Below are 26,452 nucleotides of genomic sequence, written 5' to 3' on the forward strand. Positions count from 1 at the left end.
TCATCTTTTGTAACTCTTCTGTGTGTGAAGAAAGTGATTAGTTCTGGCTTCTTGTATCCAAAATCAGAGGCAAATGCTTTGCTACTGTTGAGTTTCTTATTGTTTTGTGGATAAAAGTGCTTGTGTCTAGATTGAAAACATAAGCATGGGAGAGGCTTTTGAGGTGGCTGAGTTCCGTTTCCTGCTCTCACAGCCTCCTTGCTACCTAAGGAGTCCCTCCGAGTGCCTGGCTCTCAGTGCATGCTCTGGCTTAGTGCCAGCACCTTGCTGGGACAAGATGCCAAGATACACCTCCTGTCAGCCTCTTGCTTTCTTTGCAAAGGCAAGTTGACTGAAAAGGATTTTTAATGTACTGGGACTGACATACCCAGAATAAGGCACTCATTCCCCCTTTAAAAAAACCCAACAAAACAACAAGAAAAAAAACGAAAACAAAAACAAAAAAACCCTGTGCAGTGTAATCCTATATGTTTTAATAGTCTTTGAGAAAAGAGTCAGCAAATAAATAGAACTGCACTCTGAATGTCTCAGTGAGTCTGCCCTGATGCACACAAATACTGCATCCAGAATTACACATTTATTTCTTGTTGCTTCTTGTTCACATCACAGCATCTGGTATTTTTCAAAGCACTAAAGAAGAACTTACCTTCATAACCCAAAATGAGGAGGTCAGCATCAGCCCTGTTTCATTTAGAGGGAACTGAGACACAGAGGAATGAAAAACAACATTCACTTAAGATTCAAGACTATTGTAGCTCAGTTGTTCAGATGGTTCCAACCAATGTAGAGTGCACCCACATGCATACAACAACTCTGTGTGTCTCTGAGGATGTTGAAAGAAAACTCGGAGTTACAATTTGCACACATTAGATTAAGATACATGTTTAAAGCAGTGTAGCTGTTCCTGGGTAATTCGAACATAGGAAAAAAAGTTGTAATTAGTTGCTGAGTACTGAAAGGATTTGCCTTTTGTTAAAAAGGATATTTGGCAGTGATGGTCTTCTTCAAATGATTTTGCCCTGAAAACAGATAGGCTGGCTACTGAAAGCAAGAGAATTGTCAGGAATGAGATCTCTGTAATTGGTGAGAGTGACGGAGAAAAGGTGTATATATCTAACATTTGTGGCCTACTGCAAGATATTCCACTTAACATGACCTCACACACCTACCACTGTCAGCAGCTGGAATATGCTCAGTATATGCTAAACTTTGCTGTAAAGTTTGAAAGAGTTTCTGTGTGGTATAGGTAAACTGAGACTTCTTGAAAGGCTCATGACTTGGTTAACCAAGGCCTGTTTTTAATATGAAGGGTGAAAACCAGATATTCATCACTTATTTTATGTCTCCATTAGTTTCTCAAAGAATAAACAAGCCTATCAACCAGAAAGTTAATGTGCAAAACCCATTTTTTCTCATGTCACTTTCTGAGTAGATTGAAAAATTTCCTTCAAAGATTTGCAGCTTCTTTCAGTCTGAGCCAGGTACACATAATGAGAAATGTACTTCTAAAGATTAAGATATACAGAAAAGTAAGACAAAATCACTGAAAAACAAACTAGAAAATTTGGACAGATTTGTGAAGAGTAACAATATTTTTAATAGCTTTTGCTTTCTGGAGAAGAATACACAGGAACATTGTCTTTGATAGAATCTCCTGGGTTTACTGCCTTATTTGGGTGAATATTTTCTATGAACAGTGATGCAGAAACACTGACTTAATTTGTGTTACATGCAGTTAATTTCTTGGCAAAATATTTCTGAAGGAACCCATTGTGAGGAATTAGCTTTATGCGAAACAAATCCTTATACTGAGGAGAAAAAAAATACATCATAGCCAGAAAAAATAGCTCTTGTGCTAGCCTCTGATTCTACTGACTGTGGCTGGCTGGCCCTTCCAGTCTTAAAGAAAACATCTTCTAACTGAGAATTACTCTGAATATCATTCAGTTTAAAAGCAGGAGCCAAAACCAAGAGAAATATTTAGACTGCATGCCAACAAAATAGCAGCACAAAAACTGGTTAAGCTTCAGTTAATGAAGCTTAGGTTTAGTTCATAACCTTAACTGTATTTATTTAGATATTTTTAGAGTTGACAATAGTGTGTGAATGTAAGAAAGCATCACAATGAATGTGCTACAGGTTCAGGGGTCTAGTGGCCAGATAATTTGAAAACTTACCCAATGAGGAAAGGTCTTGCTAGGTTATATACATAACCCAAATCAATAGTTTACTCATACTTTCTGGAATAACTGTGACACAGTAAGTTTTCTGTTTATAGTTTTCCATCTCCAGAATATTTAGTGCAACCTTATTTTCTGGTTTCATATTAAATAGGGGATTTTTGTGCCTGTATTTCTTCTTTTAGATGGATTACATCTGTGAATTCTCAAAATTTCTTGTGAAAAATGACTGTGTCACATAGAGATCACTGAAAAGATGTGCTTAGGTCCTTTTCACATAGGACTTTGTGAAGGCCCACCCCTCAAGTGTAAATGTGTAAGTGGAACCTCAGAATGGTGTTACCTCTCAACATGTAAAGGGTCTTGCATACAGTATTTTGTCCATGGATGTTAAACTACTGGAGAATAGAAACCATCAGTGTAAAAATAATTGCCCAAGAACAGATTTCCTTTTTAATCTCTTACTGCTACCTGAAAGTCACTGAATGCCTTTTTCTAAAACAAAATTCACTATGAAAAGTTGTACTTACATTGAGACAAAGAGGATTAAATAATATCTGAATTTCTGTGCTTGTCACCATGGAGTATAAATATATAGGATTAGTCAAATAAATGAGACATCATAATAAAGGGGCTCTCCAACCTGTGTCAAGAACCGTAGCTTATAAAGCCTTTAATTACTCATCAGGTTCTAATTTCAAGTGCTCTATGCCTTTCCTTGAAAAGCTGTTCCTGGCTCAAATTTTTATCTTTATTGACTTTGAGGCTTATGTAAGTGTTTTCCCAATGATCTGTACTAGAAATGCTCCTATGTATAGTTTGAGTTTGTGGGAGATTTTCCCTGTTTGATATTCTGATTCTTTTCCCTTTGAAGTTCAGCAAAAGTCCTGCAATTAATGCCAGGGTGAATAGGATCTAAGGATAAATGAGGATGTTGGGGGAGTCACTAAAAAATTACTTCTACAGCACTTTGCCTTTGTCAGAGAAATAGATCTGCCTTGGTTTTTGGCCTCCAGCCTTTTTAAGCTCATCACAGAGTCTCACATGCACATCAGAAAAACATTCTCTGTATCATTCCTAAAAGACATGTCCTTGAGCTTTACTCATAAATTATGAATAAAACTGGAGATTATAGGATTACTAAAAAAAATGTGATAGGGGTAAATCAGTACCTAAGGGGGAGATTGTCGTTGACTGTGCTGAAGGAAACTACAGATCTTCCATTGTGGTGAAATTCCTTAAGTACTCGACTTAGACCAAATTATATTTAATGCATTAATTGATATCCATCTAAAGTTTTAAGAATGAACTAGTGGTTGTTGCATACATTTAGAAAAATAATTCAATGTTCAAGGTGTAAGAATGTCATGAATGAAATTTATTGTCTTGAGAACTGGAGGTGCAGACAGGTGAGAAAAAATAACATTATTCTGTAGAGGCAAAAGCTGTGAAATTTCCTCTGCTTTCAATAGCTGATTAGATGGAAGCAGCAGGGGAAAAGAAAGAACTGGATGTATTAGTGGACTACAAGATGTTTTGTAAAATAAGATTGTGAAAAATTCCAGTGTTCAATGCTAATATCTCTTGAAATGCTAGATATTCTCAGCTAGAAGAAAATTGAAGCCAGAAAACATGCTTTCTTCCCTCTCCAGCTGTGTTGCTTGCAGAGGTAATGACCCCAATCCTGTTCCCAGCTGCTAATCATTTTCTCCTTCACATGGTGATGTGTCTTCGAACTCATTTTAGGCAAACGAGCCAGGTTGTCTAAAAGTTTCAACTGAAGATGTAAATGAGCTCTCCCAGCTTATGTAACCAGAAATAAAAGACAATAACCACTTAACTGGCATGCTGGCATAATCTAAGCAAGTGATAATCTATCAGGGTATCTCCAACAAAAAGTAGAGCAGAAAGCAGAATGGTAGCCTCTGGTTATCAATTGTAACTTTTTATGGTTGCTTTAAAACAGTAAACTCTGCACTGGGTGTGATTAGTGGTGGAAGATAAGGCATAACAACAGCCAACAAGTACAATGAGCCAAAAGACAACTGCCTCGCATTTGAGAGTTACTTTTGGTGAAAGTGGGAAGCGTAGATAAAATGTTGGAAGACCTGAAGAAGAACAAATTTTGTGACTACTCATAAGAAACACAGAAGTCACCAAATCATACTTCTAGTGTAATATCAACTCCTGGAAAAAGATTTTACCAAGGAATCAAATCTACCTCTAAGCATGTGGAAGATAACAAGCAGATAAATAACAAATGCCTGTCAACAGTAAATCATGTCAAACCTGCCCAGCAATACATGTCATATAATGACTTTTGTAGGTAATTTGAAATTATGTCTTGTGACAATCTCATAAGCAAACTTTGGAGTCATAGTCCAGATGAAAACTACCAGGTGGGTGTTAGACAGCTTTGCTAACTGTACCCACAGAGTCCTTGGCAATATTTCCCTGTCAAAAAAGAAGGAAGAGTCAGGTGGGAATATACAGGGTTCTGTCATGGGTCTAGTTCTGTTCAATGTTTTTATTAACAAAATGAACTGAAATTGAATTGAAATGGAAAAGACACTTATTAAATTTGCAGGTGTCATGAAACTGAGAGGCTTCACAAGAATGGACGAAGGATTAAGGTTCTAAATTATCTTGACAAATGGGAGAAATGACCTAAAAACTGGATGAAATACAAGGTACAGGACTTAGGCAGAAATAATCTGGAAGATGAAACCGGTATGGAAACAGCTGGCTCACAAATATGTTTCAAAAGAAGGCTTGGAGATACAGGTCCAAAGCAAGGGAAAGATTTTATGCTAATATCTGTATGTAGCATGAGCATTGAAATGTGTACCAGTTGGAGAGATTACCATGGCAAACAAAGAGAATGATGACTGCTGAAAAAAATTATCCAAGAGAAAAGATTGAAGGAATGGGATTATCTATTTAAACTGCAGCAAAGATATAAGAGGAAAATAATAACTGTCTTCAGGTAACTTAAGCAATGTTGAAAAGAGAAAACATCTGCACTCCTTGTGAGCAGTGTCTTCAGATGAACCAAAAAAGACTGAGTTAAACATAGAGGAGAAAAAGTCTAATGATCAGCAAAATTAAAGCACAGGAATCTTTGTGCAAGGAAGGCTGTGGAGTTCACCCACATCTTAAATATAGACCACTTGCCAGGATTGGCACGTACCCATGACCTGGGTCTGTGGCAGGTCTGGGTAGTGCCACAATTTTTATGTTATACAATGGCATAAATGTCTATATAGCACAATAAAGAAATATTCTTGACACTTTTATTTCACAAGAACCTTTCCATATGAAAAGTGAGGTCCTTCACTAAAACCTAATATGTGGTTCCATATATGGAAGCATTTCATTACAGAAATAGGTGTAGGCACAAGGAACTCCTGACATCAGTTGATTAATAGTACTCTAGTCTGAAACAACATAATGTCAATATGGAGGCTAAAGTTAGTAAAATGAAAATGAATGTTCTAATTGCAACCAAATACAGTAGACAAGGATTTCTTCTGCAACCTTAGGAGATTCTCATGGGTCAAACTTAATACCACTGTCTACAGGTTTGGAAGCAGAAACTATTTTCACACACAAAAAAACCCTACTGAAAATACTTTGAACAAAAAAGGATTCAGCTTTGCTAAAAGTTTGAATATATCATGAAATTATTTTTGCTTTATTGTCTTTCAAAACTTTATTGATGACAGATTTGATCTACTGTAAAAATCTCTTGATAAGCAGTAATGATCTGATTAAATCTCAAAGTCTTTTCCATTTATGATATAAATATAAATGCCATTAACTGCCCAAACCTCCATAAACTTATATGAGGCTATGACCAAGAGGTACAAGAGGCATGATGCAGTGAAAATTTCATGAGAAGACAGTGCAAAAGGGTGAGAAGAGGGGGTGAAAATTTTACTATATGAATTTCTTTTTTTTCTCCATAGTAACTATTGTTATGTGGACTTGGTCCTAAGGAAGGCTAAATGAAAAAGACAATTAATCCACAATTAATCTTCAATAATATTATCAGTAGTTTGACATTTGTGTATATGTTCATTTTATCTTCTTAAATAGTTAGAAATCTAAAAGATTTAAGATTTGGTACAGTGTATACCATTTGCTTTAGTTAGATAGGAGTCCCTGACTCTTCCATCAATGGTAAACCAGCTGCTTCAGACTTTTCCCCTTGGTCTTAAGGATCTAGGATTTGTGGAGGTTAGTCTTGCTAGTTAAAAACTGAGGCTATTATTTACTGTTCATAATGCTGGTATTTTTGTAGTTGAGAGAGTGGGGGGTTTTACTGCCTTATGCTAGAAACATATTAATTTGGCTCATCCCAGCATTGTGAATGCTGTCTCTGGATTTTATCTGAAGAGATGGTAATACCTGTAGCAGACATCTGTTGAAGTGGACATATAGACTGACTGTCTCACAGGCATTCTGTTGTCTAAAATGTAGCCAGAAAAATTCTAAAATATATCTTAGTGAACAAAAAATTCCATGTTTCCTTGAATGTGAAATTATTGCTATCTCCTTCAGAAAATTTTGAGAGCTTTCCATTATGTTTGTCTCTTTCAGTTCAATAATTTTGATTTTTTCTCTCTTTTAAACAATCCAACTCTTTAAACATATGTTGCATAAAAATTCAGATCTCTGTGTGACATATGAGTAAATGTGTTAAAAAATCATTAAAAATAAAACAAATGAGCAAACCCAAAAGACAACCCATGAAACCATAGCTCATTCTCAGACACTTTGTAGGAAACTGAGGTTTATGGAATTTTTGGGAGGTTAATATGAGATTTATTAGAACAAATTTGAGACAACTCAGTAAAAAAAGATCTCATCAAACAGATTTACCCAGCATCCCTCTTGCCCATTCCTACTGCAATTTATCTATAATATAGTTTATTCTCCAAATCACTAGACAAATGAAAATGTAAGCTTTGCAAAGAATATATAAGTTGTTGCATTGTCAGTTAGACTGCAAACAGATGAGTGGCCTGTGCAAGGCAATAGTTGATATAAAAAAATGCTCTAGTTAGAGGTTTGACCCAATTTCCTGAAAGGAAAGGAAACTTCTTCAAGCATGATTTTCATTTCCAATTTCGCCTTTATTAGGGATGAAAGCAGTATTTTAAACACAGGATAAGTTATAGTTACACCTTTCAACAAGGCATAATAATTATTAGATTGCAAATGTTCTGTCTCATGGCATAAATGAAACAATTTACAATACATTGGCTGATAAATAATTACTCTTCCTTGACTTGTGCTTGCAAAACTTTGTTTTCAATACCAAGAAAAAATGATAATGAGTATTGCAAATAGATCAGGGAGACTGCAAACAGAAGAATCCAGATAAGCTCTTTCAGAACATAATCCCCCATTTTAGTGTAAAGTGCAACTATAGCATTTCATAATTGGAGATATCGAAACCTCTTATTTCTGAAGAAAAACTCAGTTTTTGAAAACCCTTCTATAATCTGAAATAAGCAGAAGATTCCCCTAGAATTCACAGAGAATTCAACTACATCTATATACTGAAAAATCCCTTAGTTATAGTCCAACAGCTTAAGAGGACAGACATGCACACACTGAACTGAAAGTCTTCATAGTTGCTAGGGAGAAAACTACTTAACCTTCAGTAGCAAAATTAATTCTTTAGTGGTTTTTTTTTTTGTCTTTTTTTTTTTTCCTTTTTTTGGGTTGAGTGCAAGTATTTTTTGTTACCTTTACTATATAATGACATTTTTACAGTAACACGAGTAATAAGAGGTATTTTTAAAAATAGTTTAAGTCTTATCAAATAGTCATTGTGGTCTCTGGTGGAAAAAACATAGTATGGTAATGTGTTCTTCAACCACAGGGCATGTTGTTCCACATTCTCAATGCCATTATACTCTGAAAAACAGGCTGTTTAGCCAATTATTTTGATTTTTAAAGCTTTTAGAATTTATCCTCTCAAAGGACAGACAATTGTCATTAAAATCCATCCAAATACTATCTGCAATGAAATAATGACACTGCTCTTGCACCTATGGCCTCAGTAGACCTGACATATTGTCCTGCAGACAATGGAAGCAAGAAGGAATCTGAGAAGACATCTGGAAGCAGGAACTCAAGATGTGCCTTACATCTCTGATAGCTGTGTGGGGAACTGAGAACAGAAACAAAAGACAGCTCATGTGGGGCTCAGGCTGCCTAGCCGTCCTTCTGCTGTGTTTACATAGCTAATAGAGAAAAACAGTCACTTTTTCCAGCATACTATGATGCCTTGATAGTATGATATCTTGAGGAGGCTAGATCCCTCTAACCACACCTAAATTACATGGTGTTTGGAGTGGTGCAGTGAGGACTCTGGGCTGGAGCAAGGAGACAGAAAAAGAGGTCTAATTTGGACAGAAAGAAAAAGTGCTCTGCGCATATTTATGGGAAAATGTGTCTGGAAAAAAAAGAGATAGTCCTAGGGGTGGAAATTGAAATATGAGGTCTCATTCCCTTTCACGAACCTGCTCTTCTTTCCCTCTTTTCTGAGACATTGAACTAAGTTTCAGATTTTATTTTCCTTCTAGCATTTGCAACCCTGAGAAAGTCCCATAAACTAGCATTAGAACTCTGATATGAAGATCATCTCTAGAATTCATCTGGACTATTCTGTCAATATCCACACTATATAAAAATCAATGGGTTAGTTAGAAATTGTGTCAGTTAGTTAGTTAGTTAGTTACTTATTTACTTACTTAATTTGTGACTCTGACAATAAGATGGACATTAATTTTGGGTTTTTATTAGCCTAAGGAACATGTAACTTCTATTTATATTTTACCATGGAGCACTGCTGTGTGTATTGTTTGATGGCCTTTTTTATTGTACTGTGGTTGCTATTCTGCAGTTTTTAGTGATTTTGGTACATGAATCATTTATTTCCACTTTTATTTAATCTTTGATTTCCAGATTTTCTCTGATGGCAATTATACCTTTTGAATAATTATGAATTCTCGATGCGATTTTTTTTTGTTCAGAAAGTCAATACAAGATTTGCTGCTCATGCCATCCCAATCACCACTTTAAATATCTATCATGCCACACCCAAATACTACATTAACAAAGAGCTTCTTACAGATCCATTGATTAAGGAATTCAGGTCTCAGTTTTGCTTTCAAAATAGGATGTACATTGCAATGCAGCTCAAGAAATGGCAACTCCCAAACATCTCAGCCTTTCTCCAGGGCCCTTAAATAAATAAAACAACCCTGTAATGTCTCATAATATAACAAATCATATCATAATGGAACATAACAGCTGAAAAATAAAAACAAGCTGCCATTAGAAATAATTGGTGATAGGAGATAAAAATGAAGGCATTTTCCCGGGAATAGAGGTAGAATCTTCCATACTTGAAAAAACAACTGGATTGTTTTCCAGAAGCTATTGTCTAGTTCACTCTAAAGTCATGCACTTCATTTGGGAATTGCTTGGTAAAAATAATGTCCTCCCTTATGCAGGCAGTCAGACGAAATTATTAATGTGGTCCTTTCTAGACTACAGATCTATGAAATTTCCATTGACAATTTCATTGTGATTTGACGGCACTCAACACACAGCCAAATGAAGGCACATCAAAATAATATAAAAGTGTGAGTATGGCTCCCTGGAAGGTAAAGCAGAGGACCAAAGTGCTCCTATTTTGGCCCTGAATGATACATTGATGAAATGCAGACCATGGGTAATTCCTAAGGCAGCCATGAGCAGGAATAGAGCTTGACTTTTTGCAGAGATTGGACAGAATCCTGTTGCTACAGTAAAAACACTGCTATTTGCTATCCTCTAGTGAAGCTGAGTTTTAAAAATTGCTTAGTTTTGCTTGTCATGTCTTACTGCCATCATGTAATGAGAGGGTAAACTAACAGAAGACTGGTTGCCTTCAATACTTATTTCTGTGCACTTCTGCTCATTTGCCTTTTTAAAATGAGAAAAAATTTGATTTCTTTCAGCTAGATTCTTAAGATTCGATGATAACTTTGGACATGATCACTTTGAAGATGATGCAATGCTTCTTTAATAATTTTACTCTGTAATTTCTGATCTATACTTTTGATTTTTTTTCTTCTTCTAGTGGGTTGCACAGTTTTGAGAAGTTTTAAAAATATAGTTTCTCACTTAAATAATACTGCACAGGATTTCATCATTAGTTTTAAGTGATATTGGGAGAAAGACTTTTATTGCATTTATTTGTGGAAATAAAAAATTGCTTGCATAATAAATTTCACCAACAGCCCAATTAACAACAACTTCACTTCTAAAACCCCTCCACTGTAAAATTTGACCCTTGGAAAATTCATCAGGTTCTCAAGAGAAGTGGAAAGTGACAAGAGAACATGCTATGTTTTACGACATCTCAAATCTACACTTTACTTAAAAATTAATTAATTTTACAGTTTAGTGAAACCTCTATTCAGAGAATGGCCTCGGAGTCTCCATTTGCATTGTGCTTTAAACCAAAAGATATTTAAGTTAGTGTCTTTTTACTTTTTAACTGTTTGTATTTGGGTTAGTGTTAATAAATTATAATTTCACAAATATCTTCTAATACCATGCATTTGCATCTGTTTCTGATTAGAAATGAATATTGAATTAATAAGAAAATGTTTAAATGTAAAACGAAGCTGGTTTAAATGTGAAGGCAAGAAAGCTTAATATTTTTGCATGATCACATATACTGTATATGCTTCATAAAAGTGGTTAAATATTAACAGCACACACTTTAAATCTTGCCTAGATTCTGAAAATTTAAGTAGTGTGAGGCCACACCTACAGTTCACCTTCTTTTGCTGATTCCTATTACAGTAAATGGCATTTTCATGCATCTCAGTAATTTTCAAAGGTCATTTTATTGGCTCAAAATGCATGTAATACAGAAATAGATTATGTAATCCATTTGCATTTCTTCTGTAGTTAATAATAGTCCCAGTTACTTACACTTCACTTAAAATGCATATGTATGGCATAGCAAATCATTAGGCCAAGATCTTCAATTAGGCATGTGTGAAATATGTCTCATAGCCAAAGTCTATTAGGATTTTTTGAGACAGCTTGTTGAATGTTGTCAGAGAAAAGAAAAATGTGTTAGCTACAACACTGAGAACAACAAAAAAGCTTTGTATTACGTTTTACTTTATCTGACATAGCTTCAATATCATGAGATTCTTCTCAATTTCCAGATAGGTACCGCTTCATGGTAGAATTTATCCTGTTTTTAAAGCATTCCACATTAAGTCTTTAAGCTTAATAATTATTAAAGTAGGCATTCGAAATATAGTAATTTTTTGAGGAAAAGTGTAAGTGTATATATACCTGTAGGAATCTAAGAATAGTTTTCAGAAAAATAACAGTTTATTTAAACCCCTGATATAATGCCAAGAGCAATGAGAATTAGAAAACAATAGTCAACATTTCTCTTCTTTGTTTTGCAAACTTTTCGCTGCTAGAGGGCTTGACTTTTTGTCTTCCAATTGTTTTTTATGTTATCTATTATTATAAAATTTCACTAGAAAAATGCTAGGTAATTGTCAGTTTTCATTTATTAATGTGGTAGAAACACTGTGGATAAAATCCCCATCGGTTATAGTAGATTAAAGAAGATCCATGAGGAACATTGTTTTCTTCCTTCTGTACAATAGTGAAGATTGTATTTTGTATAAATATTATTTAGGACTCGGCTTTTACTTACACTCTTCATCATTGGATTAATGAAAGCTCTTAGGCAGAGATTTAATTTTAATTTTGCTTTAGTCTTTTGTTGTTTAGAGGTAAATATAAGCATATGCTCAAGTGCTGTAATGTGCTGGAATTCTACTTGCTGAGTTTCATGCTGCTAAGTGGAAGAAATCACATGAGATTTGTGGATATAGTTGACGTGTTCAAATTGCAATTGACATTTTTTTAATGGGGAGTTGAGCTGGAATGTTGTTTCATTTACTTCAAGACACTTTTCCAGCTTTTGGAGGATTTCTTGTTGCTGGTATTCTTTATTTGTATCGTAGTTCTACTGGCTACAAAAGGCACTTTGACTCCTTTTGTGTCTTTTCCTTGAACAGGATTTTTACACCACTGGAACAGAAAATGCAAAATAAGCCAGAGATTTCAATAAATTCTATCTGGGCTCTGTGCTTTGGGCTTTTTTCATTCTACACTAAAAAAAAAAAAAAAAAAAAAAAAAAAGGAAAATAGGGGGGAAAATAAAAATAAAGAGAATGAAACAGATTTGCACAAAGATAGACACTTCTTAATGCATTATAGTTGAATATTTTTTTATTCAGTGCCCAGTGGGAAAGTTCACAAACTAGCAACATAACAAGTCCAGCTTGGACTTATTCATATTTAATGGGACTAACTTCAGAAGAGTTGATGAAGCGTTTATGTAAACCCCTCAGGCAGCTCATAATTGGCTATGTTAAATGAATCTGAATATATTTTGAAGAGACAATAAATACTCAATGCCTTGAATATATCTGGCTGAACTTGTGAAAAATCACAAGGGTATTTTTAGAAGTTTGTGTTGCTGCAGCATGATTACTATTAAACCTTAGCATAATTATAATGAAAATCACTGCTATGAACAGGGGAACTCATTTAGCTGAGCTCCAAGCTGTGGGGAAGTGAGCTGAGACCTAAACAACAACTTACAGGCAATGGCTGTATGTTGCTTCCTGAACTTTTAAAATGTTTTTTACTTAGAAAATAGAATAAAAATATCAATTATCAAGGGAGGAGGGACCAGAATCTAAGACTTCTCTGTAACGAGTATTTAATCAGTAAATTTAAATCATGTTTCTTGCTTTTGCATGCCTTATCGATACCTAAATCATGACACTCTCTTCATCCACATTTCTTGCACTCCTGACTACTCAACTGGAACAGCTGATCTAGAGAGGCTGTGGATTCCCCATCCCTGGAATTGTTTAAGACCAGGCTGGATGGTCTTTGAGCAACTTGGTCTAGTAGAAGGTGTCCATGATCATGGCAGGGGCGTTGGATCTCGGTGATCTTTGAGGTCCCTTCCCACCCAAACCATTATAGGATCTCTTCAAAAATAAAAGGCCTTGCCCATCAGGTCTATACACAAAATAGGGCTCTCAGCTCAAGGAGAAGAAAACATGCAGTATGTGTTTCGTCTCAAATTCTACTGAACCTAAATTCAGATTATTACATCTAGGGTAATTTTCCCAAGCTTCTTTGCTGACAGTGGGGAAAAAAAAGAGAGCACACTTTCAGAGAGCAGTTTATCATGGGTGAGTTACACCCATGTGAAAATTATGTGTAATTTTAACTTCCTTAGTTTTAAAAGCAATCCCTGTGACTAACTCAGATATGGATATGCAGGCTTGACAAATGTTTGATTACTGCTGTGGGGTGGCTTGAATGTTTAAACTCCAGAGAAATAAAAAGTGTTAAACAGGAAAGCTGTCTGCTGCCAGAACTGCCTAAATCATTACTGGCAAAAGAAGGGACCCTAAATGCCTAGTTTTTGTGCTGTGCAGTAGGCTCCTTGAAATTTGAATTAGAAAGCACTTTGCAAACTTATTTACTTATTGTGAGTTTCAGGTATTTGAAAAGTTCCATGCAGTACTGCAGTTTTTTAGTGTGATGGGCATCTAAAGAATAATAGTACCATCATATGATGATACTAAAACACTTGAAAGAAAAGTCTTATCAGTAGGCATTGCCGCTTTAAAGAAATGGGATAACACTGAATAAAAAGATGTTTCTCTTTTAAAGAACTGGTAAACCTCTAAATTTTAGAGAATATTTGATAAAAGCTGATCTCCAAATCATGGACATTATCTGTTTGTTTTGAGTTCTGCCTTCCCAATTTTGTTTCTTATTTTTCTACATACCATCAGTGTGCCAGGTGCAATGCATTTGGGAACCACAAGGATAACTTTAATATTAAAAATGTTTATTCAGTTAAGAGATTTAAACTTCACAGTACTGTGAAGTACCAGGAACAGAGAAAGTATGATCTGGTAATTTGGGAACAGGTAATAAAATATTTTATTATAATGATCTGATCTAACCTAACAATCGCAATTTGTCAGTCTTCTGTGTTTGTTTTACTTTTCCATGCCTTTTAAAATTTGTGCTCTTGATTATGACCATTCCCTCCATTTTAGAGTTAGGTTGTGATCTACCAAATCAGCACAATCATTCTACAAACATACTAGAGTTTTCCACACAGCAGGCAAAATTAAGGAAAAGTTGATTAGAAGTGTTTATCAAAGTGTTTAAGGTTTAGGTACCTGCTGTATAGCCCTGTTCATCTACTAAACCATAATTGTATTCAGCACTTAGAAAAGAAAAAGTGGACTGCTTGTACAATTTACTAAGTCATTTGAGCTGCTGCACGACTGTTATTCTCTGATTAATGTAACTACTGAAGCAGGGTACATGTAGATGATTATGAGCTTCATGCATTACATAATTATCAGGCTTTTCAGTGTGAATAAAATCTTATAATGATTTATGAATAAAACTATTTCAACAGGAATATCACAGGTTTAGATCATGATTTGAGCCTGCTACTCCTTAAGGGTTCTGTCATTGATTTAGAGAGGTGTTAATGGAAGGTGCAAACTCACCATCCATTTCTGGGAGACTCCTCTTGATCTCACTGGACTACCAGGCCTGAGTGCAATGACAGGGGTTTCACATGTAATAACTAACTGCCCTTTCAGTTCATTTCAGTGAGGGACCCCTTAAGAAAATTTATATTTTTCACTTTATGCATTAACCTCCATAACTACAGGCTGGACTCAGGAAAGGGATTTAGGTGATAGAGTAGCTCTTAAACAGAAAAATAAACTACTATATTAAAAAACAATTCAATCTCAGCTGCTTCCCAAAAGCACCCTTGCCTAAAGTGCAGTGGTGGTTGTTTTTTGTGTTTGGTGAGTTTGGGGTTTTTTTACATTAGTTCCACAGGGTCCTAAAAATCTGCCCTCAGACTTAATCGTGGTGGACAGGTCAGTGCCAATCACTGCAGTCGTTCAGGATTTGTGAGTTCACCTACCTTTACTACTCTAAAAGTTCAATTCAGTCAGTTTTCTCGGATCAGATTGCTACCACTACCTTCCTTCTTAAAGCTGGACAGCTGAAGAGCTGCCAGCTCAATTTTAAAAGTAACTTAGCATTTAAAGCACAAATCAGTAAACAAAGGCCCTGAATTTAAGTTCTGCCTCAGCCTGGAGTGCTCAAAACACATAATATTGATCTCCATGGATGTGTCATTCTCTCACAACTTCAAGACAGTTTGTTAGTCAGCTCTTCTGTGAAATCTCTCCACATTCAAAGTGGAATCAAAGTATTAACAGATTCAGGAAGATTCTGCAAGAGTGAGAGTGGGAGTAGGGCACAGGCTGGATCACAGAGGATCAAAGATGGCTTTGTACGCATTTATTTCAGAGTGCCCTTGAGCTGAACACGTACCACAGTATGCTCTAGGATCATCCTGCTTCCTTAGTTCTCCTGCTTCCCTTGGTACCCCAAAGAGTCCTGAGGTGCTCCGTGCATCTTGAGCAAGTTGTAGCAGAAGGAATGGAGACTACAGATAAAGGGCATTAGAGCAATAATGTGGAAAAAAGGCATCAAATACATTGATGTCATAAATTAACTGGCCTGAGAGATAGAGCACTGAATAAGATACAGCCTGACTTTTAGCAAAGTTTGCAACGCACCTCCAAGTGACATTTTCATAAACAAAGTGGACAAGTATGTTTTGTGTACAAATATTGCTAGGTGAACACATGCTGTGGTGGAAAACTGCTTCTGGAGGAAGTGTCACTTGTTTACTCCTCACCACATAGATATTTCAGGAGAAATCTCGTAGAAGTCTGTTCTGGATCTGAATTTATTTCATGTTTTCATTAATGGATCAGGTGATAGAAAAAGGAATATAATACATTCTGCTGCTAACTCAGTCTTAGAATAGTTGTCTTGTGGAGATGGATGAGAATTCAAAACCATCTTAATAAACTGAAGGTATGATTTGATAGAAAGAAGATAAGATTCAAGACAGAGAGATGAAATATTATGAATTAAGAGAAGCAGAATTAGAAAATTGAGACAGACTAAGCAACAATACTGCGAAAATGAAGCTGCATGTTGCAATCTGTCACAAAAATGTGATATTTTTTAAAAATTGAAAGGGAATATTTTCATATCACATAGCAAAAGTAGGGTATTCAAGATATATATGATTCTAGACTGATAAAGATTTTTAAAGTTTTTTTTGGAGGGGGGAAATGCATTTGGGGAAAGATATAACTTGGAAAAAAACAGAAGGTAACAAATGTAATAAGAAAATTCAAGATGAGTTTAAAGAATTGGTTTGTTTTTCCATAAAAAAGAAGATTAAAGAGAAATGTTAAGCCACCATGTGAAAGAGATACTGGAAGAGAACTACATACATTTATCAGAAAATGAGGCTAATTATTGACAGAAATTTTAAAGTATGGAACTGAATATTAAAAAAAAAATATGGAATGTCACTCACTGGAAGTGAACTAAACCAAAGCAGGTAAGAAATTTATTGTGGCTAGTGGACATGCACACATCTGCCCCAGAGCAGAGGTCAAGGCTGCATCTACATGTATGTCATTATACTGTTAGATGCTAAATAAATTATCGTTTGTAAGGTGACTTGAAATTGTAATTTAGACAGTTTAATATTGTCTTACATACCGAAAATCTTCAGCTTTTTACAGAAAAATATTGCTTTGGGGAAGAGCCAATTATATCCTTATCACTAGAATGCAAGTACAGGGAAAAGGATGAGTTCTATTAATTGTATTGAGAATTTAGCTTTGCAGAAACATAGGTGGAAAAATTTTAGGCCTCAGTACCTTGTTCAGCATAAACACATTACTGACATGTAGTTTATGGTGCTGATTTTTTAACAAATGAGGGTCTGGTTAATTGGGGAATCTACATAAAACACAGTAATAACTTTGGTTAGAACTTCTGGACTGGACATTATTTTGGCATCAGCTGTTCTAGTTAACGGTCTGTAACATTAATTTGCAATAATAACACCACCATGGCGAAGATGCTGTAAAGCTGGTGTATATTTAAGTGAATCTTTTGTCTAGCCAGTAAGGAAAGAGATTCATTAAAACATTTACAAATACTATTTGAAAATTAATGTAAAATTGAAGTATAAATCAAAAAAACCCAGACCTTTATCAAACATATTAGAAGCACAATACTTCAAAGAATGGTATTTTTTGAGGCCAGGATGTCTTTTTAATTAGGCCAAATAAAGAAGGTTTGAACATGGAACCAGACCTTAAGCTTCTGACAGATTTTGCTTTGTGAAAGTACTTTATTTCAATATTATCTATAGATTAACATAGTGTATTTGTCAGATTCTGCTGAAGTGAACCTCCAGATTCCTGCAATCATTTCAGAGTGACTGGACAGAGTTAAACTCAGCTCATGGCAGACATGTTGAACAGACTTCACTTTATCTAACCTAACAATCAACTCAGGAATTTAAGGGAAACATCACACGCTTCTGTTTATGGGCCTTGCTGCCGAGAAAGATTACATCCATTTATGTAGTTTCAAAAACATCAACATCAAAGTGCTCTATTGATTTATAAATGACACACAAATAACTGACAATCACTGAACTACAGGTTCAGGATCAGGATCAGTAATCCAACAGATAGAACCAAATTATGAACCAGAAATGATAATAAACATGTACAATTATATGAATATGCTTTTGTGACTAATGCTGAATGGTTCTAGCGCATATGCATGTACATCCATGTATCTATACACATCACAGGGGTCATCACAGGCACACTGCATTCCCTATCCCCTCCTGGCATGCTATGTGGGAAACCCTTTGCAGCCCCTGGGAAGATGCAGGTGCCATTTTTCACCCCACAGCCCTGCTCATCACAGGTAGAAAGCCTCATGAAGAATTGACCTGGTAGCAATATAGTATGTGCACTGCCATGACAAGTTCCTTAGCCAGGCAGTAAGGTTTAAAGAGCAATAAGCCTTTCTGAGTCAGTCCAGCTAGGGCTGGATAAAATCTAATAAATTTTCTAGGCTATTTCTCTACTAGTATTGAAACACTCCCCAAGGTACACTGCTATATTTTCCAGACTTAGCCCAGTATACTTTTATGTGCATCAGTGTACCTTCTTGCCCATATTTTGTTTATTTTTTTATATCTGGTTTGTATTTCAGGTACCAGTATGAAATGAAGACAATATCTCTTTTCTGAAAGTTCCTGGTAAAGCCTACTATTCTCAGGTGTCCCTTTGATATGGATATGAAACACAATCCAATAGTGAAATGAATGCCATGAATAACATTTTACCTAATGTTCAACTGTGACATATGATGAAGGAAGTGCCTGCTGACAATAGGCTGTGAGTACAGGGGGAGCATCTGAACAAAGCTGGAGAGAGCATCTCTAACAGTTATGTATTTCCCAGGATGATAAATGCAAAACCACTTCTAGTACCAGCATTAAGAGTGATCTATCTGAAAAAATCTGAGGGACAAATATAGAAATAAAATAGCAGTTGAAAAGTAGAAATAAAGACATTACAGAAATTATGCTCCTGACTGCATGTGTGGCTCTTCTAACTGGATGTAAAGTGCAGAGAGCTGCCTGGACAGAACCCTTCTGTGTACTTGGAGTGTCCTCCAGGCACTGCTTTACATGCAGTAAAACACACAGACTTTGGCTTTTAGTTCCTCATTGGCAGCTGCTGCACAATGAAATGCTCCAAACTTGCACTAGGATAGCTTCAAATCAGAACCTGCTCCAGCTGAAGTTACTAGAAAATCAGCTTCGGATTTCAAAGGCAGCAGGGTAAGTTCGGAAAAAGTTGAAAGCTTAGGTGTATTCAATTTTGGCAAAGTATCTGCTAATCTCTGATGAGACTTGATGCTGTTTGGGCTTTATGATCTATTACAGAAGATAAACCATTACTAATAAAGAGTCCTACAAACCACCTATTATTTTTCCTGGAAAGTGAGTGCTTATCCTATTACGTTTTTTTAATTCATGAATAGTAATTTCAGTTTCCCTCTCTATTAAAAAATCAGCAGGGTGTCACTGCAAGTTCTGAGCTGATTCAGACATAAAGGCTGTTTTTTTCTGTGAAATGAATATTCTCTTAGTATTTGCCTCAGGATTATATTACTAAACAGTGAAATTAAATGAAAAGCCAATGTAATTCTTGGTTTCTCTTTTCCATTTTTTTTTTCCTCTCTAAGGAAAAAGGCTTAAAGAAATCAAGCAGTTTGTTTTCAAAATAGACGTAATCCATTTCTTTAAAAAAACAAAACAAAACAAAATCCAAATTAATTTGATTTTCAAATCCTTCCCTTTTCTCCCAGCCCCAAAGTCCCTCATTAAACCCCAGAGGAAGGCACAAAGGGTGCAATAAAATTTTTCTTGGTCTTTATCAGTTCACAAAACCAAGGTCTAATAGAACTGCAAATGGAGCTGTCCCTTTAGACACAGAATCACAGAATCACAGAATCACAGAATCACAGAATCACAGTATCACAGAATCACAGAATCACAGAATCACAGAATGGGTAGGGTTGCAACAGTGGTTTGTTATCTCTTCCAGCCTTCCCATTCAAACAGGATCAGCACATTGCACAGGATTGCATCCAGATGGTTTTGTTCTGGAATATTTGTGAGGGAGATTACACACCCTCTCTTGGGCAACCTGTTCCAGTAAAGAAGTTCTTCCTCATATTCAGATGGACCTTCCGGTGCATCAGTTTCTGCACATTGTCCTATTTCTGCCTCTTGTCTCATTGCTCAGCATCACTAAAAACCACGGCTCCATTCTTTTGGATGTGATTTGACAGAATCACAGGATCATTTAAGTTTGAAAAAACCTCTGACATCATTGAGTCACACCTTTGAACCTTCACCACTTTATCAACAAGACCATAGCACTAAGTGCCATGTCCAGTTGTTTCTTGAACACTTTCAGGGATGATGACTCCATCACCATCTGGCAGCCCAATGCTTAACCACTCTTTCAGTGAAAAAATTCTTCCTGATGTCCAACCTGAACCTCCTCTGTTGCAGCTTGAGGCCATTTTCTTTAATCCTCTCACCAGCTGCCTGAGAGAAGAGCCTGACCCCCACCTGGCTACACCTCCTTTCAGGCAGTTGTAGAGAGCAATAAGGTCTCTCCAGAGCCTTCTCTTCTCCAGGCTAACACACCCAGCTCCCTCAGGCACTCCTCACAGGACCTACTCTCTGATGTATGCTTTCACAAGCCCCATGCCCTTCTCAGGACACACTCCAGCACCTCAATGTCTTTCTGGTCATGACCGGCCCAGAACTGGACATAATGCTCCAGGTCCAGTCCCACCAATGTCAAGTACAGAAGAACAAGCACTTTCATTGTTCTGCTGACCACATTATTTCTGATCCAGGCCAGGATGCCTTTTTGGCCACCTGGACACACACTGACTTATGTTCAGCTGCTGTAAACCAGCACCCCCAGTCCTTTTCCACTGGGCAGCTTTCCAGCTACTCTGTTCTCAGCCTTTAGTGCTGCAGGGGGTTTTGTGACCAAAGTGCAGGACCTGGCATTTGGCCTCGTTGAACCTCATACCGTTGGCCTCAGCCCATCAATCCAGCCTGTCCAGATCCCTCTGCAGAGCCTTCCTACCCTCAGCAGATCAGCTCTCTCACCCAAATTGTTGTTCTTTGCAAACTGACTGAGTGTACACTCGAACTCCTCATCCAGATCCCTTGGTCAACCCTAATAATGACAGCCTCTCTTCAGATACTTAGATAGATTTTTAAGGTTCCCTCTCAGTCATTCCTTGTCAAGGATGAACAGGCTCATCTCCCTCAGCTTTTCCTTGTAAAAATAGATGGTCCAGATCCTTAATAATTTTTGGCACTCTCTGCTGGACCCACTCCAGGAGCTTCTTGTCTCTATTGTACTAAGGACTCCAGAAGTGGGCACAGAACTCCGGATGTGGCTTCACTAGGGCTGAGTGGAGGGGCAAGATCATCTCTCTCAGTCTGCAGCAGTGTTATTCCTGATACACCCCAGGACACCTTCTTGGGCACAAGGACACACTGCTGGGTACTGGATAGGCTGTTCTCCACCAGAACCCTCAGCTCCTTCTCTGCAGAGCCTCTTTCCAACAGGCCTGCCCCCAGCCTGTAATGGGGTGTGAGGTTGTTCTTCTGCAGGTGCAGGAGCCTGCATTTGCCATTACTGAATTTCAGACAGCTCTTCCCTGCCCATCTCTCCAATGTGGTGAGGTCCCTCTGAAGGACTGCACAGGACTCTGGGGTATCAGCCACGCCTCCCAGGTTTGTATCCTCAGCAAACTTGCTGCAGAGGCATCTGTCCCTTCATCCAAACCATTGATGAATAAGATAAACAATACTCGGCCCAGTGCTGAGCCCTGGGGGACACCAAGAGTGTCTCACACTAGGCTCTGTGCAACTGATTACAACCCTTTGGGATCATATTTTTTGAATATTTTATACTTGTTCAGTATGTGTAATTTAAGGCAACCTGGGTGGAATGAATCAAGTCTCTAAATCAGGGATTCAAAAAAGGGATTGAAAAGAACGATTTTCCACCTTATGTAAAACCCCCAGCAGCTTAGAAATTCAGCAGTAAGACCCCATTTTTCAACACCAAACTTTCTACGCTGATTTGTATTGTATTTGGAGGAATGAAATGGAATTAAAGTTGAATAAATGTGAACTAAATTTAGCATGAAATGTTCTGCAACAGGAATACTGATACTGAAAATAATTTTAAGTATCCAAAGGTGGAAACCAAAATTACAGAATAAATATTAAAAATATTGTAGTATGAAAACAAAGAAAATCTGTTTACATGAATAAAGAATCCTTTATTATTATTACTTATTATGTAGAGATTGTATGATTGATACCAGTAGACTTCTTTCTGTCTTTCTCTGTTCTGAAAATCAGTGCGGTTCTGCAGCTGCATGGGGTCAGACCACAGGTTTGTCTAGTCCAATAGCTAGTCTGTTGCAGTAGCAACCAGAAAAATCTTATAGAAAGATTAAGGGAAAATGGAAAACATTATAAAGCAATTTTCCTTTTATATCCTATCAGTTTCTGACAATCATGAGGATTAAGAACTTCTGAGATGCAGGTTAGGCACAAGACTCATTTTTAATAGCTGCTGACGGACTTTTCCCCATATACCAAACTAATCCCTTTTTCAATTCAACAAAGCATTTTGTGACATTCTTTTTTTCTGAATTGAGCCTGTTATCAAATAATTTCACTGTTTATGACCAGCTTTCTGTAGCATAGGAAGTAGTGAATAATCATACCCTATTCGTCTCTCTTACCTGCATATGCGACAGTGATGTCCTGTCTTAATTGTTTCTCATCCAATAAGGACACCTAATTTATTCAGTCATTCCTGTATGGAAATATGTTTTGAGTCACTGTTCTTGGTCATTGTCTAGTTTCTCTCTGTACCTTCTAAGATGAGACCGTAATAGTTTTCAAGGCATAGAATTGGTCTTTCCTAGGGAAGATGGTGTATGCATTTACAAATTAGTTGTTAAGTCACATCCTGTCATCTGAGCTCCTCTTAAATTCATGGACACATACTAGCATCTCTAGAATTGTATCATTTGGACATTTTAAAATAAGGTTATTTGTTGCATTTATTTTTCCTTTTTTTTTTTTCCAAATGTGGCAAAAGTTGAGCACACTAATTTACATCCTAGAGCACATGTACAATATATTTATGCAACTGATGTGATGAATAAATTCTAGTTAGGTTTCAGTGGTTTTATTAATACTATCTACATTTACCATGTCTTTTGACAGCAACCAAGTGTTGAGCGATTTCCAGCAGAATGAGTAACAAAGGTGTGCTAATTATATAATTTATTCTTGTTGAGATTTTGTTTGGTTCACCTGAAAGCAAAATAACAAATGAGTGCAGTGTCAGATATAATTACATATCTGTATCTAGAAACTGAAAGCAAGACTTCTGTGTAGCATTCAGCAGAAAAACCTTATCAAAAATCTCTAAATGTGTTCCATATTATTTTATGAAAACAAATAATCCTGACAATATTTTTGTTAAATTTTTGAATGTATTTATAAAAATATTTAATTTCTGTACTGAATTTCATATCAATAATTATTTGTTTTCGTCAAGTATTTGGCAGTTCTAAAAGTATCCAGTTTAGACTCATGCTTTCCATAATTATATATGTCAAAACAATAGCAGCAACAAGCAAGGAATTCTAGACACAAGACAAGCAAGAATACAAGCTGCATTTTCTCTTATATTGTCACATAAATATTCATATAAAATCTTTATCAGAAAAATGTTATTTCTTTCCTTTTAAAGATAGCTTTAAGGAATTTGCATGTCTTTCTGACAAGCTTGCCTGCAGTCTTAATTGTTTTTTTTTTTACAGACCAAGTGAGCAGCACCTAAGGGACCAATTTCTGGAAGCATGAGAAGGTTTGGTGATCTATACCTTTCACACTTAAGACTGTGCTTATGTGGACACATTTCTTTTCACTCTACATTGATTTAAGAAGCAGCAACTTAAAAGTAAGGCTTTTGAATCATGTTCTGTCTGGGTGGTCTTTGGGTACTAAAGGACCCCATAACTTTTTTCCATTCTACAATCATCTAATCTAGTCCTCCGAACTGAAGTCAGAGTGAATTTGCTGCTGGATTTTATAAAGTAGAAATGTTTTGGAGAAGAGAAACATTATTGAGTTCACAAGTAATTTGGTTTGAGGGAGTAGAATCTTGCACAAAAATAGTATCCGGAATTTTTAAATACTTTGAGAATAATTTAATAACTATAATCTGAAACAAATGAAGGACAAAAATGAAATACAAATTAATTATGATGTATTAATGAAAAGAAAGTTTCTGTGTATATATATGCTTTAATATGACATTTTAGTTTTAGAGTCAGTGTAATCACAGTGGGTTGAAACAAGATTTTTATTTTTATAGCATTTTTTCTAACAAAGTATTTTCTCTTGAGGCTTCCAAGTTAAAGTAAAATAATCAAGAAAGAAAATTAAAGAAATTCAACGGGAGTATTGCATCTTTTTTAAGATGAGAAAAGAGTAATTAATTTGAGAATTTACAGTTATTCAGATACAGTTTTCCTTTTCTGCAAGAGACTGGACATGAGCATAGTAAGTTCTCAGAGAACATTTGGAGGTTCCATGAGTGAAGGAACTTAGAACACACTGTACCTTTAGAGGCAAATGAAAGCATTTCTGATCTCTGGGTATGAACTGGAGAAGGACAGCTTATTAATTTCCAATCTTTAAGACATTTTATGAAGCAAAAAATTTGAAATATACCCAAAAAAGACAGTACCAAGATCAAAAGTGAGGGAGATTTTTAAAAGAAACTTTCCAAAATATAAGACCTATTTTCTTTTAAGACAAAATTGGAATTTGTACTTTTAAAGGACTGTAAAATGTTCCATATAGGTTTAAGCTATACTATTAAATTCTGGTCATTTATGAAAAGAGTGCAAAATAACAGTTCCCTCTTTTATTTCAGGAATCCTTGATTTTACACTCTGAAATTTTTCCCATTATCACATAAATGCTCTATCAAACATCCACCTAAGCATATATCAGCTTCCCCTGCCCTCTTTGGTCACTCTTTTGGAATTGTTGATGCAGAATGCTCGGCTAATTTTGAAATTGAGATACGATGTCCATTTTGGCAGCAGTAACTGGACAAAATCACTCATTGTCAACATGAGTTTTCAAGGTTTCTGAAGATATTTTCTATATATTTTTTGGGATTTTGATCATGAACTGAAGTCAATTAGATTTGATTGTCTTGGCAGAACTCCAAACTGCTTGAAATATATCACTAGCCGTGAGCAGTTGCTTATGCATTGCAGGGAATATGAATATCTTAGCCTGTTTTCTATGATTTTCTCACTTATCTGACTAGAAATATGCTTCTACCACTCTTGTCTCGTGCTTAATATTGTAGCATTGTTTGTCTTAAGCATCTCTTAAGCATTTCTTAATACCAAGTTCCCTAGAACTCTTTCACATAAAGACTCAGTTATTGAGAAATTGGGTCTTTGCTTTGAATTGGAAAAAACACAAGTTAAAGTGTTGTTGTTTGTGTTGTTGTAGATAAGAATAAAGACAGCTGCCTTTAGAAAATGAATACAGCAGACACCAGGAGATCACTTATATAGCTATGGAATTGTCTACGGGAAAAAACCTACTACATAGTGACTACACAATTTACAGATGAGTATTGAGTCTTCTATTTATTTACTGGCAGTAAAGGTCCAGAGAACAGAAAATTCTATTTCTAAGTGTGAAACCCATAGTTTCATTTTTCTCTTGTTTGTTTAGTCATTCCTTTTCTTTTTTTCTTCCCCCCCCCCCCCCCCTTTGGTTTGGTGTTGGATTGCTTTTTCTTTTTCATAGAACACTATTAAATAGGATGATAGGAAATAGCTCAGCTATGCATTGGCTGTTCTTTCACAACTCTTTCACAACAAATAGTCTGGCATTATAAAAATACCTTTAGTGTTGGACTTGTAGAGCTTCTGACAGAAAACCTACACTTGCTTTTGAAGTCAATATACATTGGTATGTATATATATCTCCTAGCTTTGTTCTGTTATATAGAATATGGTATCTCACATCTGGATAACAGAGAAAATAGATACATGTCATATTAGTGGTCTGAATTCAAGAAAAAAGAATTGTACCTTACAAGACTTAAGATAGTACTATCAAATGCAGAATAAATAAATTAACAGCTATATTAGATATATTAATGGAATTCCAAAACTTTTCAGGCATCCTTGCATCTTGTATAATTATTGTGAGAATTTCTGGAATTTCTGTAGCAGTCTACTGGCACACAAGAAAACAAAACACCAGAACTGCAATCTATTATGCTTCTCACTACCTAACACAGAAGAAAGACTTATTCAACAAAGACAATAATTTGAGTTTAAGATGTTCTGAAATGCACTCTAAAAAAAGAAGAAAACATTGATCAGTACTGAACTGCTTTCATGTATTTACAAAATGAAAAGTGATGCCAAAGAGATCCGCTGCACAGGTGTCCAGATCAGTTAGATATCTAGAGTTCCCCTATCATCAGCACAGAGGAAGAAACACTCCAGTGGAGGACTCC

Source organism: Chamaea fasciata, unplaced genomic scaffold (assembly GCF_029207755.1).
Source record: "Chamaea fasciata isolate MVZ Bird 193981 ecotype frontalis unplaced genomic scaffold, bChaFas1.0.hap1 SCAF_5, whole genome shotgun sequence".
In the NCBI taxonomy this organism is placed as follows: Eukaryota; Metazoa; Chordata; class Aves; order Passeriformes; family Sylviidae; genus Chamaea; species Chamaea fasciata.